Below are 16,662 nucleotides of genomic sequence, written 5' to 3' on the forward strand. Positions count from 1 at the left end.
CCTTTCAGACCATGTTTTAGACAAGCCATTAAATACAGTCATGAGTTTACACATATTCCGAGATCATATCATAACCTTACAAGAAAAGGATCATCAACCCCATTGCCCAGCTTCTGCTTAGTTATGACCCTTTTTGTTTTATCTGATGGCAGTTAATTTCATGGACCTAGGGCTGAGTCAAGTAATAATTCTTGGACAAACAAGATAATTGGCCAGACAGGTCATTTTGCTGTTGTTGTTTAAAATATTGAAATCTCATTTAAGAAAGCATGCAACTCTGAAATAACTTATTTTCCTTTCATCATGTACATAACTTCTCAGTTGTCTTTTCATTAAATTTTCCTGGCCCTGGACAGAAAAAAAGAAGGTCAAAAGAAAGAGAGAGAGTCACAATTGCCCTGGGAACTCGGGAGTGCAAAAGAGGAGGGCTCAATGAAACACTGTACATGAGTGAACAAAAGAATGTCTGAGAGAATGAGAGACATTTCTGTTTCCTTCTCCATCAGTGTTCCAGCTCCTCTGCCTGGCGGCTAGACTGCTGCAGCAAACAGTGGAGATTATGTGCCCATCTGAAGGGCCTGGAAGAGGGTCCTCCAGAAGCAGAAGCTCATCCTCAAAGAGCTGGACCAACTCCATCAAGCACAGTGCCAGCACAAGTAGATGCCCCCAAAGTACCAGCATTCTACACTTTCCCATCTTCCACGGGAGACACTGAAGGAGAATAGAAAGAACCAAGACTTTGGAGCCTGGAAGACCTGGGCCCACTTCCTCCTGTCTCTGCCACTGACTAACTGTGTGACCTTGGACAACTGTGAAAACTGCAGGATTGTCATGAAGGTTAAACAAGATAACAGATGTAAAATGCCTACCACGGTGCCTGGCACACAATAGGTAATTAATGAAACACATAACTGTTTCTCATCTCTTAATTCTTAAAGGACCCAGGCCTAAAGTTTTGCCCAAAGCAGACCTTGAGATCTGCTTCAATAGGATGTGTTTCTGAGAGCAAGGATATAATCCACCCTCTTATTTTTTTTAATTTAGTACTTTTAATGTCATTTTACCCTGCTTTTTTTTTTGCGGTACGCGGGCCTCTCACTGCTGTGGCCTCTCCTGTTGCAGAGCACAGGCTCCAGATGCGCAGGCTCAGCGGCCATGGCTCACGGGCCCAGCCGCTCCACGGCATGTGGGATCCTCCCAGACCGGGGCACGAACCCGTGTCCCCTGCATTGGCAGGCGGACTCTTAACCACTGCGCCACCAGGGAGGCTCCTACCCTGCTTTTTGAACAAGGGTCTCCCCATTTGTATTTTGCACTGGGTCCCACAGATTAGTTAGCCAGCTCTGAGGATGTGTCAGACACTGTGTTCCCTTGAATCCCCTTCCCTCGGCCTGAGGTGAGGAGGAAACCCCAATTCCCCATTCCTCATGGATGAGGGAAGATCACACCACCATATCTGAGTCAATCCTCCACCAGCTTCTCTCCCTTCATTCTTTTGTGGTAGAGCGTAGAGTAGAGGTGGGTGATGGATAGGCCAGCCTCTCCTGTACAGGTGGTTTAGCACTTGGTTTTGGAACGTGTGGATGCGCGGCACTTATTTTTTTGTCCTTTGCAATTGGAACCTTGACACTGGGACTATAACGGCCTGGACTGCAAGGGAGCCTTAGCTCCCTGTAACCACAAGGGTGCCCAAAACATGCCCAGGAGGATAGAGGGACCAGCAAGGAAAGGAGGGGAGATCCGTTCAGTCCTGTCTGGCTTCCTTCCTGGCTGAGAGAACACGTGATTTCCCGGTGATGGAGGTGGGTTTCCTCGCAGGGCGTCCTTGTACAGAGTGGTTCTTCATTCCAGGGAACAACCACAGCTGTGCCTTTTGCCCCTGAGCATTCTCAGACAGTGCATCATGGAGGGGCTAGGCAGTCTGTTGGAAAGGACACCCAGAGTAGTACTGTTCCAGGCAGGTCATGGGCCAGGCTCAGAGCCCTGCTACAAAGTGCTGACAAGATGGTAACACTGCTGGAGCTTGTGAATGGCCTAGCGGGTACCCTTCCTTTGACCAAACTTCATACATAAAATATGGCTTGCTTCAGAAACCCTCAGAGTTTTTAACCCAGGATACTTTCCCCCTGTTCTATGTGGCAAAGAGACCAGGAAAGTCATATGCTCAGTCTCCTCTGGAAAATGGGCAACGAGGGTCATGAGAATTTCCAGTTGTAGCAGGAAAACTGGCCAGCAGGCTGGGTCTCCATTGAGGCTCAGTCAGGGCAGGGTCAGTGTACAGCAAGTAGGGAGACTGGCCTTGATCCTGCAAAATACTATTTTCTCCATATAGTCTACTAGTCCCCTGTCAAATTCTTATATGTTGCCTGCAGGGCACTCACTTCCTTTGTAGAGCCAAGAGGTCAGTTGAAAGGACATTAAGTTTCTTTCATTCTGAGTCTTCCAGTGTCTTAAGGACAATGCATCAGACCCTTGGGCTAGAACTAAGCCAGGTCCTAGGAATGCTGGCCTTAGTCACCAGGCCTGATGCACAGCCTGGCTCATAAGAGATGGTCTTCACGGGCTAAAGCACTTCTGGAGAAAATGACACAATGGTGCACAGGCACCACTACAAGCGCTGGGTCTCCAGCTTCTGCTGGTCTCACAGTACTTAAAGTGCTGTTCCTTGCTTTGTTCACTTTCCCTTTCCCCTGAATGACCATCCAAACTTTCACAAGTTCCAACCTCCTGCCCAACCTCCATACCCCTCACCCTGAGCAGATTCCTCACCGCCTATGAATTTAACCACACCCATCCTTAACGTCAGCTACTCTCTCTTATCTCAGAGGCTGGCTGAAGTTTCCCTTCCTCTGTCAAGGCCTCCACCCATGTCCTTTACCCCCTCGTACTCACTCAGGAGACTTCCCTCCTCAGCTTCTCTCCTCTTTCCTACCTTTGCTCTCTGCTGCTCGTTCTTCCTCCTTTCCCAGTCTCTCTGAGAGTGAAACCAACTGACACTCCTTTCCTAGACTTTATCCTCCTCTATGTTGTGCCTTTCTCTCTCCTTCTGAACCAGTTCTGCTCCAATCTAGACAAGGTGGGAGGCTCAGGGAGGCCAGGAGTCAGGGTCTGGGTACCCAGATGGGGAGGGGCTGGAGTAGAGCCCCAGGACATGGAACAAAAAGGGAACTGAGGGCAGCATCAGGTGAAATAGGGTGAGAACAAAAGATATGGTCAAACACTGCATCAATCCAAAATACACTGGGCAGAGAGGGGGAAAGTGGATGGGAGTTAAAGGATCTATGACTAGAAACAGGAAGATAGAGCCAAAAGTTGCAGGAAATTGGAAGGGAGCCAGAGCAGAGAGATTTCTCAAGGTGCAGACACCCAGTCTAGCCTCCATTTATACGGGACCTGTGGCCTTGCCCATGGGTGGAGAGGGAGCAATTAAGGATGCCAGGCCTGTCTGGACAATTTTCCTCCTCTGTTAGTCTCCTTAAAAGGATAATCAGTGAGCACTGCTCTATTTCTTTAGTCCAACTTCACTTTAAAACTCACTGCAGGGCTTCCCTGGTGGCACAGTGGTTGAGAGTCCGCCTCCCGATGCAGGGGACATGGGTTCGTGCCCCGGTCTGGGAAGATCCCACATGCCGCGGAGCGGCTGGGCCCGTGAGCCAGGGCCGCTGAGCCTGCGCGTCCGGAGCCTGTGCTCTGCAACGGGAGAGGCCACAACAGTGAGAGGCCCGCGTACCGCAAAAAACAAACAACAAACGAAACTCTCGGGAAGCAATCACCAATGGTCTCTGCGTCGGTTCTTCTCTGAAAAACTCCCTCGTGAGTTTTTCCTCCTCCTCTTCCTCCACTGCCCAGTACCAAGTTTGTTTTAGGCTCTTCTAACCACACTCACAATCATTAGGCGTTTTCTTCTACTGTTGTGTATTTTAAATAACAGTTTTGCTGTTAACTTCTAAATCTAGAACTCTGGTCCTTCTTTCTCTCCTGGTCATCAGACACACATCTGAACTGTTTGGCTCTGAGATCCCCAAAATGTTACTTGTGTGTACATTGTTGGTCAGAAGTGTCATGTGGCAAATGCAAGAACGGAAAGGGCTGCAGGATAAGGAAAGAAAACATGATGAGTGCCTACAAACAAGCTGTCAGGTCAAGTTATTTCTAAAAGAACAGGGATTTTAAACTTTTCTCTAAGGTGTTTACACACTCCCCAAATTCCTGTATAGGATAACTAAATTAAACTATCCTTGAGTATATGCCTGACTTTACCTCTTCCCTAACTGGGGCACCAAGAGTAGACTTGGGTCATAGAACTGTCACATCTGGAGCACTATCTTTAAGGGAACTTATACTGAAAGTGGGCTTCTCTGTCCAACTGGCAAATTCTTTCGATTCTGTTAGCTTTAATTCCTCTGAAAGAGAATCTCATTGGCACAGCTAATCTTTGCATCCCAGGCCCTCCTTGGGAGGGAGTTCCTGCTTTTGCCTGGGAAGTCAGCAAAGGCTTCACAACGGCTGTGACACTTGAGATAGCCTTAAAAGATGATAGGTGCTGGGGGTAATTGTGTGTGTGTGCGTGTGTGTGTGGCAATTTCAGAATTTTGCAGCGTTATTCTAAATCTAGAGCCTTCTTTCAACTATTGTTTACTTTTTTCTTTTTCTAAATCATAAGAGTCACTTTTATTCTTAAAAAAACTCCACATCTGAAGGAACTAGAATGAGTCTCTCTCCCTTATTTTGGTAGGGACACTTAACAAAGTCTAGAATAATATTCTCTCATTCATTCATTCATTCATTCACTCAGTAGTCAGTGCCTGCTATAGGCTAGAGCATTTTTTACAGGTTATAAAATGCAGTTTACAGATTATTTTGTTTAAGCCTTATAACCACGCTACCTCAGTAGTTATTGTTACAAAATACATTTAATTCAGAAAACTGAGGATCTAGGGAGTTAAGTAACTTATTCAAGATCAAATCATAAGTATAGTGGGGGAGGGGAGACTTGAATCCAGGTTGAATCTCCAAAAACTATGTACTTTCCACTGCACCACACTGGGATGACTCACAAAATGGTGTGTTAGATCTGATATAATTGAACTATGTATCAGTAACTTGCCATCAGTCACTACCAGCTAACATCTGACATATGTTAGCTGAACATTTTCCTAAACTGAGAGTTCAAATTATATAACCAAAATGAGTACTCTTCTAAAATAATTCTACACGTCTGAAAAAGTTTTCTAAGCAGATTAAGAAATAAATTTGCTTATTTTTAAAACAAGTGTATATATATATATATTTTTTTTTTTTTTTTTTTTTTTTTGCTGTATGCAGGCCTCTCACTGCTGTGGCCTCTCCCGCTGCGGAGCACAGGCTCCAGACACGCAGGCTCAACGGCCATAGCTCACGGGCCCAGCCGCTCCACGGCATGTGGGATCTTCCCGGACCAGGACACGAACCTGTGTCCCCTGCATCGGCAGGAGGACTCTCAACCACTGTGCCACCAGGGAAGCCCAAAATAAGTATATTTTTAATGAATAATAGAAAATTCTGTCTCTCTAGCATTTGTCCTTTTCTTCTGGCCTTAGAAGCATATAGATAATGTTTATTAATATATAATAATGCTGCCTTCCACATTATGAACTGGTCATTCCTGCTTATGTTTGCTTTTGGTCAACTCAGCCCATTTGATTGTAGGGCTAAGAAATCAGTTCAATCCTTGTGAGTAACTTTATTTTTGCATCCCCTTTCTCTTTTGGATTGGAAAAGTAACAGATGCTTATTGTATAAAAGGCAAATCATACAGATGTCTTAGGAAGAAAAAGCCCTGGCAATCCCACCCCCAGACGTAACAGCTATTAATAATGTGGTACAGAGTCTTTCAAATTTCCTCATTCATATACCAACACATACTATATTTATACATATTTTTCCTTAAGTGAGATCTGCCGTACATACTGTTTGGCAATTATTGTTTGTTTTGGACAAACAAACAGCTATCATTCTTTGTCAGTATCTATACATTGATCTCAGCTTTCAGATAGCTTTTGACAAAGGAAAACATCCATTTCACAGAAACAGAATGAATTTCAAATGTTTTGCCAATGCCTGCCTTAATCAAAACAAAGCCTGGGTGAGAAAGTGGGGCTAAGTGCTATATACTGAAAAAAATCAGCATAGCTTAATAGTTGTTCCTATTACACAATATGTTGTTGTAACATTCAGCCTTAAAAAAAAATTAAGCCATTACATCCACTTTTCAAATTAGCAGCCAATGGACCAGAGGTGAAATGAGGAACGTTTTGAAAAATACCCTCTCATGGGGTTGCCTCCAGGTAGTGTATTGTAAGGCTCTGAGGCATTTCAACAGCTTGCCACTAGCTAGAAACATACTTCCCAACACCTCAGCACTGATCTGTTAATGCCTCTCATTTAGTGAGAAACACAAGACAGATGAGTCAGTATGCTGGGCAATTAACCCGTCAGGGGCTTTCTTCCTGAGCCTGGGATAACAGGCAGAAAAAGGAATGTAATCCTTAATGACTAACAAAGGGCACTGCTGGAGGGATGGGAACACATGTACAAGGCATGTGATGGGCTCTCTTTTTCCATCTGGAACTACCTGCCAGTCATCTCCTGAACTTACACAGATTTTTGCCATAGATTGATCTTGCCTGGGAATGAGATAAGTTTTTTCCCAGCTGTCTTGGAAATGGGAACTGACATATGTGATAGACTACACTCACAGAAGGCTGTATGTCTAATATTCCAGGTCTTGGACTGTCCATAAAGAGCCAAAGAAGTAGCCTAACACCTGCCAGCATTTTATAGGACACAAAAGAGAATATATGTTCTCACGCTGAGCCATAAATATCAACATTGGTCCAGGGATTACCTGAAATTTAGCCTTCTGGAACCCAAGTCATAGGCGTCAGAAAACTGAATATGCTATGTTCTTTTTCATGTTTTTACATAGCTTTGAGGCTTGTCAGGGAATCCTGAGGCTGGACTTACAGGAAGCAAATGTTTTGTAATAATGTTTTACTAGTATTTTTCAAAACACTTTTTTTCCCCCTTCCCTCCATATTATTTCTTTATTCCCTGAGATATTTTGCTTTGATTCCTGGTTTGGGAATCTTCATTTTTCAAATGAAAAGTTTAATAGTGCAAAATATTTAGAAGCTAATTCTTTTTCCTTTCCCCTAAATCTTTGGTTTGCTGTCATTAAGACAAGATCTGACAAGCAGGCTGCTGGAAGTTTTCTACACTCTCTCAGTGTAAAACTGTGGGAGTAATAAAGTAAGTTTCGGAGGGATAAAAGGAGGACAATGGAAACTTCTTAAGCTGTCTGTGAAACTGTCTTAAGTTTTCAGCAATTATTCTCATTAATAACGTTTAGGTTAATAATTATTAGGGTGACTAAATGTCCCAGGTTGCCCAGGATAGTCCTGGTCTATGCCCGTGGGGCCAATATAATTATTAATAGCATCCCCTTTCTCTCTCGAAAGTGTTCTGGCTTGGACACTAAATTACATGATCACTGTTAATCATATAAGACAGTATTCTGCCAGCACAATGGAAGTAGGGTCATGTAACAACTGTACACTGAACAGTATATTAATTGTATATTAAACAGTGGCAGTTTTCTGTCAAAATTGAAAGTGCACATACCCTTCATCCTAGAAATTTCCCTTCTTTGAATCTATTCTATAGAAATTCTCATGTTATGAGCAGATTATGTACATACAGATCATGCGCACACACACACACACACACACATACACAAGAATGCTTAGTGAAAATTGGAAAAGATCTAAATGTTTATCAGTAGTCTAGTTAAACACAACGGAGTCCTATGTAATTATTATAAAATAAGGTGGTAGATCTATATGTGTTGATGAGATGATGAAATATTCATGACCTATTTTTAGTTTTTAGAGATTTATTATTTATTTATTTTAATTTTTGGCTGCATAGGGTCTTAGTTGCGGTACGTGGGATCTTCCGTTGCGGCACGCCGGATCTTTCGTTGAGGAGCATGGGCTTCTCTCTGGTTGTGGTGCGCGGGCTTCAGAGCTCATGGGCTCTGTAGTTTGCGGCATACGGGCTCTCTCGTTGAGGCGCGCAGGCTTAGTTGCCCCGCGGCATGTGGAATCTCAGTTCCCTGACCAGGGATCGAACCCGCGTCCCCTGCATTGGAAGGCAGATTCTTTACCACTGGGCCACCAGGGAAGTCCCTTACGACCTATTTTTAAATAAAAAAAGCAAGTTGTGGAAATATATATGTGGCAGTGCTTGCTATGGCTGGCTCTGAGTAGGTTCAGATGAGGTTCTCTCATAATCTCCTCCAGTTCCCACTGCCACCCCCCCAAACCAGGCCAAATCAACGTCAGCCTAAACACTAACTGCTTACTATGCAAATGAAGCTTCTCTCCTAGCCTTTCCATTTAACCAGATTGCGGCCCCCTCCCCCCAAACACACACAGACACATCCTCTCCAATATACTGTGTTGGCCAGAAAGTGCCTTTGCTTTTTAAGTAAAAATGGAAGACACATTTTTCATTTTCACCAAGAAGTTTATTGAACAATGTATTCACCCTTTTGTTCCCCTACCTTCTGCCATTTTTCAGGCAATTTCATAATTCCATCTTCCCAAAACTTTTAATCTTTTTGAGCAAAGAACTGTTCCAGGTGACTTTTACAGTCTTCCAGGGAATTGAAATTTTTTCCATTAAGGGAATTTTGTAAAGACCTAAATAAATGGAAATCCAAAGGTGCAATGTCTGGTGAATATGGCGGATGAATCAGAACTTCCCAGCCAAGCTGTTAACAGTTTTGCCTAGTCGTCAAAGAAACATGTGGTCTTGCATTATCCTGATGGAAAATTATGCATTTTCTTTGACTAATTCTGGAAGCTTTTCGTTGAGTGCTGCTTTCAGTTGGTCTAATTGGGAGCAGTACTTGTTGGAATTAATCGTTTCATTTTCCAAAAGGAGCTGGAATAGAAGACTCCCTTCCAGTCCCACTATATACACAACACCACATTCTTTGGAAGACGACTGGCCTTTGGTGTGGTTGGTCGTGGTTCATTTCGCTTGCCCCATGATCTCTTCTCTTCCACATTATTGTACAGTTTCCACTTTTCAACCCCCATTCACAATTTGTTTGAAAAACGGAACGTTTTTGTTACGTTTAGTAGAGAATTGCATGAGGAAATATAGTCAAGAAGGTTTTTTTCTCTTAACTTATGTGGAACCCAAACATCAAAGCGATGAACATAACCAAGCTGGTGCAAATTATTTTCAGTGCTTGAGTTGGATGTTTTGAGTATGTCGGCTATCTCCTGCATGGTATAATGTTGACTGTTCTCAATTAATGTCTCGATTTGATCGCTATCAACTTCAACTGGTCTACCCCACCGTGGAGCATCGTCCAGCAAGAGATCTGCATCATGAAACTTCACAAACCACTTTTGACATGTTCGATCAGTCACAGCACCTTCTCCATACACTGCACAAATCTTTTTTTACCTTTCAGTTGCGTTTTTACCTTTCTTGAAATAATAAAGCATAATATGCTGAAAATGTTGCTTTTTCCTTCCATCTTCAATATTAAAATGGCTACACAAAAATCCAACCATTTTGATGTCTTTTTTTAAATGCTTGCTGATATGACAGCTTTCACATCTAACAAAATTGTTTCAAATGAAGTTAAAGACAGCTAAGTGCTGCTAGAGCTATCTTACTGAATAAACCAAACTAACATTTTGGCCAACCCAATAGAAATTCTGGAGAGGCCATAATCTGCAATACAATCTTCTTGTTCTAATATGTATATTGGAAAGAGATTTGCAAAGCTTTGGATGGTAATTACTTCTGGGGAGCAACTGTTATTCCCTTCTGTACTTTTATTTTAACTCATAAGCATATATTTTATGTTTATAATTTAAAAAATTAGTTTAGAAGGAATACATGAGTAGTTTGCCATATAAAATTGTATATTTTAGGTGCATCTAGGGCATCTGGAAACTCTTAGAGAAAATGAATAGGGAGCCAGACCTCTGGCATTTTTCCTGTAAATATACTTTGGAGTGGATGTGGCATATTCTATACTTATCTCCCAATTATCAGGCTAACTGAGGAAATAAAGTTGAAATGTAGCTTTTCGTTTCCAACTTTTTCATAATCATTTAAACTGGATCAGTTAAACAGATGCATTAGTTGCTTCCTCTGAATCTCTTTGGAAGTAGATTATGAAACAACTACTGGAAAAAGAGTTAAACAAGAAACAAAAGAAAAATAAGCTGATATAAAAATCTAGGGTTGGAACTGTGTCTTTCGCTGGAATTTCATGGAGCACACCGGGGTCTCAGGGAATCTGTATGGGACCAGCAAAGCGGCCGTGAGGACGGTGCAAGCCGTGAACCGCATCTGCTTGTTGGACATAGTCCTACAGAGCGTGCACAACATCGGGAAGACTGACCTGCGACCCATCTGCATCTTCCTGCGGTTGCCCTCGCTGGACCGCCTGGAGCAGCGGAACACAGACACAGGGCAGAGCCGGGCCGACCTGAAACCTGGAGAGCAGCAAGGAGAGCAGCAAGGAGCCCGGCCTGTTTGACCTGATCATGGGCAACGACAGCCTGGACAAGGCCTACTGGGCCCTGAAGGAGGCGCTCTCCGAAGAAATGAAGAAGGTTGAAGGAACTGGCCCCTCCTGAGGAGGTCTGCCAGCTCTGTCCCCCCACCACGCCTACCCACCCCCCCCCCCGGGGCCTGGGGCCTGGCATCCAACCCCTGCGGGCCAGGGTGGCTCTGCTCGCCTCGGCTAGCGCCTTGGGGTGCGGGTGCTGCCCATCCCCCTCGCTACCCCGCTGTGGTTGTTGAAGGACCTTACCACCCCCCAACCCTCCACCCTTCTCCCCTCACCCTCTTCTCCTCACACCCCTTCCCCCCTCGACTCCCTCCCCGGCCCCAACCCAGCTTGCCTCGTATCCACGGGATCCCCACTCCCAGCTCTGTCTCACCTCTGCTCTCATCTCTCTTCTCCTATACTCTCTTATAGGGCTTAATTTATTTTATTTCTGTTTGTTTCATCATTTGCGCCAATCCCTGCTGCCACCCCCTAGTTGGATTGTAGCTTCCTTCAGAGCAGGGACTGATCCACATTCAGATTTGAAGCGAAGGTGCCCGGCACAACACCTGACACATAGTAGGCACTTATACATCTTTGTTTAATAAATGAAACCTTGGCATAAAAACACAACAACAAAAATTCCTCACCTCTAGCTCTACAGAGAACCCTGGCAACCATGTAAAGTTCCCCCAGGGAAGGGATACTCTTGGGCAGGTACAACCTTGTTTTGGGTTGGCTCAGTGACTGAAGTTCATAAGTTTCTCGGCATTTTTTCCCCTGTTGGGTATTGGATTGAAGTGCTTTTTGTAACTGCCACATTTTGCAGTTTCCCTAACCTTTCTTCTGGGAAATTAGAGTTAGAGCTTTGGAACTAATGGGGTGAAACAACACGCATTCTGCGTACACCTATTGTTATTGGTGGCTTAGCTGTGCACAACACTCTGGATGAACTGGCTCAGGAGACACAGTGACTCATGGCATTTTCCCTGTAACCAGAGGTGACCTGGAGCACTTCAGGCCAGGAGGAAATTAGTTTCTCACCCTCTAGTTCTGTAGCTCCGATTGTGGACGAGTCTGGGCACCATCTCGGCATCCATCAACATGACTGAATTAGTTGCTGCTCTATCTGATAGTAATGGGGATGGCGCCTGGCTACAGGAAAACTTCCTTGCTTAGCTAAGAGAGGTTGTGACCTGCCTGCCCATGGATTTAATGGGAGCATGAAAATCTGCATTTGACTAAAGCTTTAGTATCCCCAGTTAGAGACTCGGTAACATTAACTAGGCAACCTCTTTTAAAACCCGTGAGTATGAAGCTATTAGCTATTTAAATTTTGCGAATTAGCTTAATATTTATTGACTGTTTCCGACATCTAACTGAGAGCTACTTGGAAAGTAGGCACTTGGATGGAGGGTAGGGAATGGGAGAATACAGAAGATGCCAGAGAGAGGAGGTTTTGGGGACACAGACATGGTTACTAAAGACCACAGACCTGGCACTGTAGAGAGGATTAGGGGAGACCCAGAGGCTGTCCTGAGCACTTGGAGAAAGGGATGAGTGTTAGAGAAAGGTATAGAAAAGATTCCTGAAAGGGAGAATCAGAAGGTCCCTAAACTTTGTGTGTACAGTAGTTTGTTTTTGTGGTCTCCTAGTCTAATAAGGTGAAAATTAGTAGGCTGATCTAAGAGGGAACGTGCAGGAAACACTACCACTGATAAGGATGGGCAAAGTGAATGAAATTCTGAGGGCCTACTGATTTTTTAAAACATATTTATAATTATTTGGTTGCACTGGCTCCTTAGTTGCAGCATGCTAGCTCCTTAGTTGTAGCATGCATGTGGGATCTAGTTCCCAGACCAGGGATCGAACCCAGGCCCCCTGCATTGGGAGAACAGAGTCTTAACCACTGCGTCACCAGAGAAGTCCCCGGCCCACTGATTTTTTTTTTTTTTTTTTTGGTACGCGGACCTCTCACTGTTGTGGCCTCTCCCGTTGCGGAGCAAAGGCTCTGGATGCGCAGGCCCAGCGGCCATGGCTCACGAGCCCAGCCGCTCCGCGGCATGCGGGATCTTCCCGGACTGGGGCACGAACCCGTGTCCCCTGCATCGGCAGGCGGACTCTCAACCACTGCGCCACCAGGGAAGCCCCGGTCCACTGATTTTTAACTTAAAAGTTTGTTTGTCTTTTTTTTTAATTTTCAGAATTAAAAAATTTCAGAATTACAGAAGTAATATGTATACAGGAAACTTGGAAAACATAAAAAAGCACAAAGGACCCAACAGACAAGCAAACCAACAAAAACAGAAGTAATTCTACCTCCAGAGATACTAACCTTTACCATTTCGGCATGTATGCTTCCAGTCTTTGTCTAAGCCCATATTCACACATGTGTGTATCTTTTTTAGAATGTAAACTATTCCTACTCACATACTGTTCTACAATCTGGACCTAGTATATCCTGAAACGTGTTAGTGAGGTAGCTGGGAGTGATTTTTCTCTGTCTTTCTGTAGTTCTGTACGCTCACCTCACTGCCCTGTTGCAGGGAGCTTGGTCCCTCGGAGACTGATTGCTGTATACTGACCCTGCTCACCCAGGGCTTCTTTGTTCACTGACAGGGTACCAGGGCTCAGCTGAAAAAGATGACAAGACTCTGCTAATTCATACATGACTTTGCATATATTTTCTTAAGATGCTTTTAAGTAACACGGAAGATGAAACAAAATAGATTAATGTAATCCGTAGGCTAACATTCAGGGTCCCCCGTTTGTGGAACTAAACCATGTAATCACAGCCTGGGGTAAGAAAGCTGATTATACGCACAGAGAAAAAAGCTGAGACATGCCCAAGGAGACATACCTTTACAGTACATACAAGGGCACCTGCCCGACACCTTCTTTTCCTGTCTCTTAACACTTTGTACTCTTGACACTGGCCAGTGGGCCTGAACTGTTGAGCCTGAGTACTTCCCCGTTGGGCCCTGCCTCTCCTTCCTACTACCACTACTTCCTTACTTTAGCCCTATCTCTCATGTGGATTACTGCAAAAGCCCCATACCTTGTTTCCCTGCTTCCGATCTTGCCCCTATCTGCTCCATCCTCACCATTCGCAGTTAAAGGAACTTTCTGACATGAATGTCTCTGTCTGTTCCTGTTACCTATCACCATGTAATAACAAGCCACCCCAAAACTTAATGGCCTAAAACAACCACAATTTTATTATGCTCACAGATTCCGTGGGTCAGGAGTTCCAACAGAGCATGCAGGGTTGGTTTTTCTCTGCCCTGTGATTCTAGAGCCGGTTTGACTTGAGTAACTGGGATGGGAACAGCTGGAGTTGGAAGACGTACTCCTAAGGTGCTTCTCTACTTGCACGTCTGACACCTAGGCTGCAATGCAGAAGGACAGATTCAGGTGGCACTGTTGACCAGGGGACCTATGTGTGGCCTCCTCAACATCATGGCCTCAGTCAGACTTCTGTGGTGGCTCAGTGCTTCAAGGGCTACTGTCTTCCGGGAGCAAGGAGGAAGTTCCATGGTCTTTAGTGACCTAACCACAGAAGTCATATAGCTTCATCTCCACTGTATTCCATGGGTCAAAACAGTGAGAAGCCTGCCTCAATTCAAGGGAAGAGAATATAAATTCTACCTCTAGATGGGAACAATGTCAAAAATTTTGCAGCTATGTTTTAAAATCATCTATCTATCTATCATCTATCTACCTATTTTTCAGATTTGTATAAGCACAAAAGACAATTTTAAAAGGTACACACCAAACTGGTAAAGAGGAGAGGAGGGAAGGAGACTTTCACTCTTTATTCTCTACACTTCCAAAGGAGGGGTAAAAATTAGTGGAATTATAGGTGAGTTTTAGTTTGTACAGAAAATTACTTTCCCTATTACCTCAAGCTTGCAAAGGCTAAGAATACTATGGTAGGTCCTAAGTTGGTACATTCTAAAAGGAAGTGCTAAATCGCCTAGCTAAGCAGGGCATACAAACACATTGTGAAATGCCTCTGCCAGTAACAGCTCATTACCCACCTTCAGGCTATGGCAGAGAAGCTAGAAAACATCTTTTGGGAGGTTTAAGAGGCCAGAGCAAGGGCTTCTTTATAGAGAGTGGTCCTGTTGCTGTGTTCCACAGCTCATCCCATCCCTACTCTGCCACAGGAAACATCCTCTCACCTTAAACAAAGTGAGGGAGCTTCACAAGAATCATTTGGATGTCTTAACCTGTGTCTCTGGAAGTTCGAGGGACACAGGGACTGGTGACTAACTTTCACCAGAAGAAGCCTAAAGGTGAAATGTTGGCTGGAGGAGACTGTCTTGCAGCAAAATGAAGAGAGAGGACTGGTTGGCAGGAAGCTGCCCTTTTACTGATGGGTGGGCCATTGGAATGGAGGTGACCCATTCACAGGCCACCCATGACTGGCGTGAGGGATCCCAGATTCTTAGACTGGAAGGATTATAATACTTCATATTTATGAAATGTTTAAAGGTTTGCAGATGCTCTGGAATTTTAAGAAACATTATATCATCTGAATTTCACAAAAATCTATAAAGGAAGAGTTACATCATTTTAAAGATTTTTATAAAGAAAGTGAGAAGCAGCAAGGTTAGATGATTTGTCTGAAGTTACAGAGTTAATTAGTACCAGATCCAGGACTCTGCTAACTCTAAATTGAGTGTTCCAGCCTGTAGTGCACACCATGGCTTTCTCTATCTTGGTTAGTACACGGCCCTGCGTCAATATGATAAGGCCATTAATGACAGACGTTATAGCCTCTTGTGGTTGAGAGTTCAAAACAAAATCAACAATGACCATACCCCTTGGATGACCGTTTCAAAAACCTTCCTGGAAGCAGCTGGGCCCATCTGAAGTGTCTAAGAAAGTAAAGATTATAACAAGAATTCACTTAGTATGTTGGTTTTCTTGAAGCCAACAGGGTTTTTGGTTCAAATCATTCTGGGGATGAATTAGAAGCCTGTCCTGTATCTTTAATAAATAGCCACATTCCCTTCCCTTTCCTCCGCAGCAGAACTTGGCAAACGGCATGTTGGAAAGAGAGTTATGCCTCCTTAGAGGGCTTCTAGCCTGTCCCCTGGGATACATTTGCAGGACAAGTTAGGGGGGATTTTCATTATGGAAAACTTGACATTAATTCATTTACACTAGTTATGCATCTTTGTTTTTATTTATTTAAAGAGCAAACACATTTCCTCTGAATAAAGGGAACAACAATATAACTTGTTAAACATAGCAGACAGGATTCAAATCCCTGCTCTGCCAGTTAGTAGCAGTGACCTTGGGCAAATTACTGAAACCCTCTGAGCCTCCGTTTCCTCATCTGTTAAACTGGAAACTAGGGTTTGAAAGTTTCTTGGTGCCTACTGACTATCTATTCCCCCAGTTTCCATTTGGAGATCCTTTGCCCCTACCCTCCATCACTTTGTTCTGGTTGGGGGCCCTACCACCTCACTCCAGGAATGCAGAACATGAATGGGGAGAGACTCTTCGAGGCCCCTGGCCATGAGACCAGTTCGGGATGAGCACATGACGCCACCTAATTGGAGTGCACTGAGCTCTCAGGAGGAAGCTCTTTATTTTCTGCCAAGAAGAGAGACACTGGAAGACTGTCTGGCTGGAGCAGCTTCAGCCACCTGCCCCCACATGGAACCCGAGAACAAAGCCAACACACAAAGGCAGGTGGAGCCAGTCCAGGAGATGGAGGGAGGAGACAAGGTTCTGATAACATGATTTGAGTCCAGTCATGTCTGAGGCCAGCCCTGTACCTGGACTTCTCAGTCTCATGAGCCAATCAATGCCCTTTGATTTATACCTGTTTGTTCAGATAAATCAAGAGGATCCCCAGTGATAGTCTCCCTAAATTTGAGAAGAAAATAATGTCTTGTAAAGTGCTTGGCAAAATACCTGGTACACAGTAAGCGCTCAGTAAAGGTTAGCTTGACTGTGCTTCCTTTGGTGTTTAGTTCAGAAGAGAGGAGACTTCAAACTTATTTTGAATACTGAGCACATTG

At 44.1% G+C, this 16,662-nt stretch overlaps 1 pseudogene; it reads left to right on the top strand.

Moving 5' to 3' along the window:
* The window catches only part of LOC115847605 (guanylate kinase pseudogene), a 29,235-nt pseudogene extending 18,523 nt beyond the window's left edge, over positions 1-10,712 (top strand).
* Positions 10,713-16,662: the final 5,950 nt, after the last annotated feature.

The sequence above is a fragment of the Globicephala melas genome, chromosome 1 (assembly GCF_963455315.2).
Source record: "Globicephala melas chromosome 1, mGloMel1.2, whole genome shotgun sequence".
Taxonomy (NCBI): Eukaryota; Metazoa; Chordata; class Mammalia; order Artiodactyla; family Delphinidae; genus Globicephala; species Globicephala melas.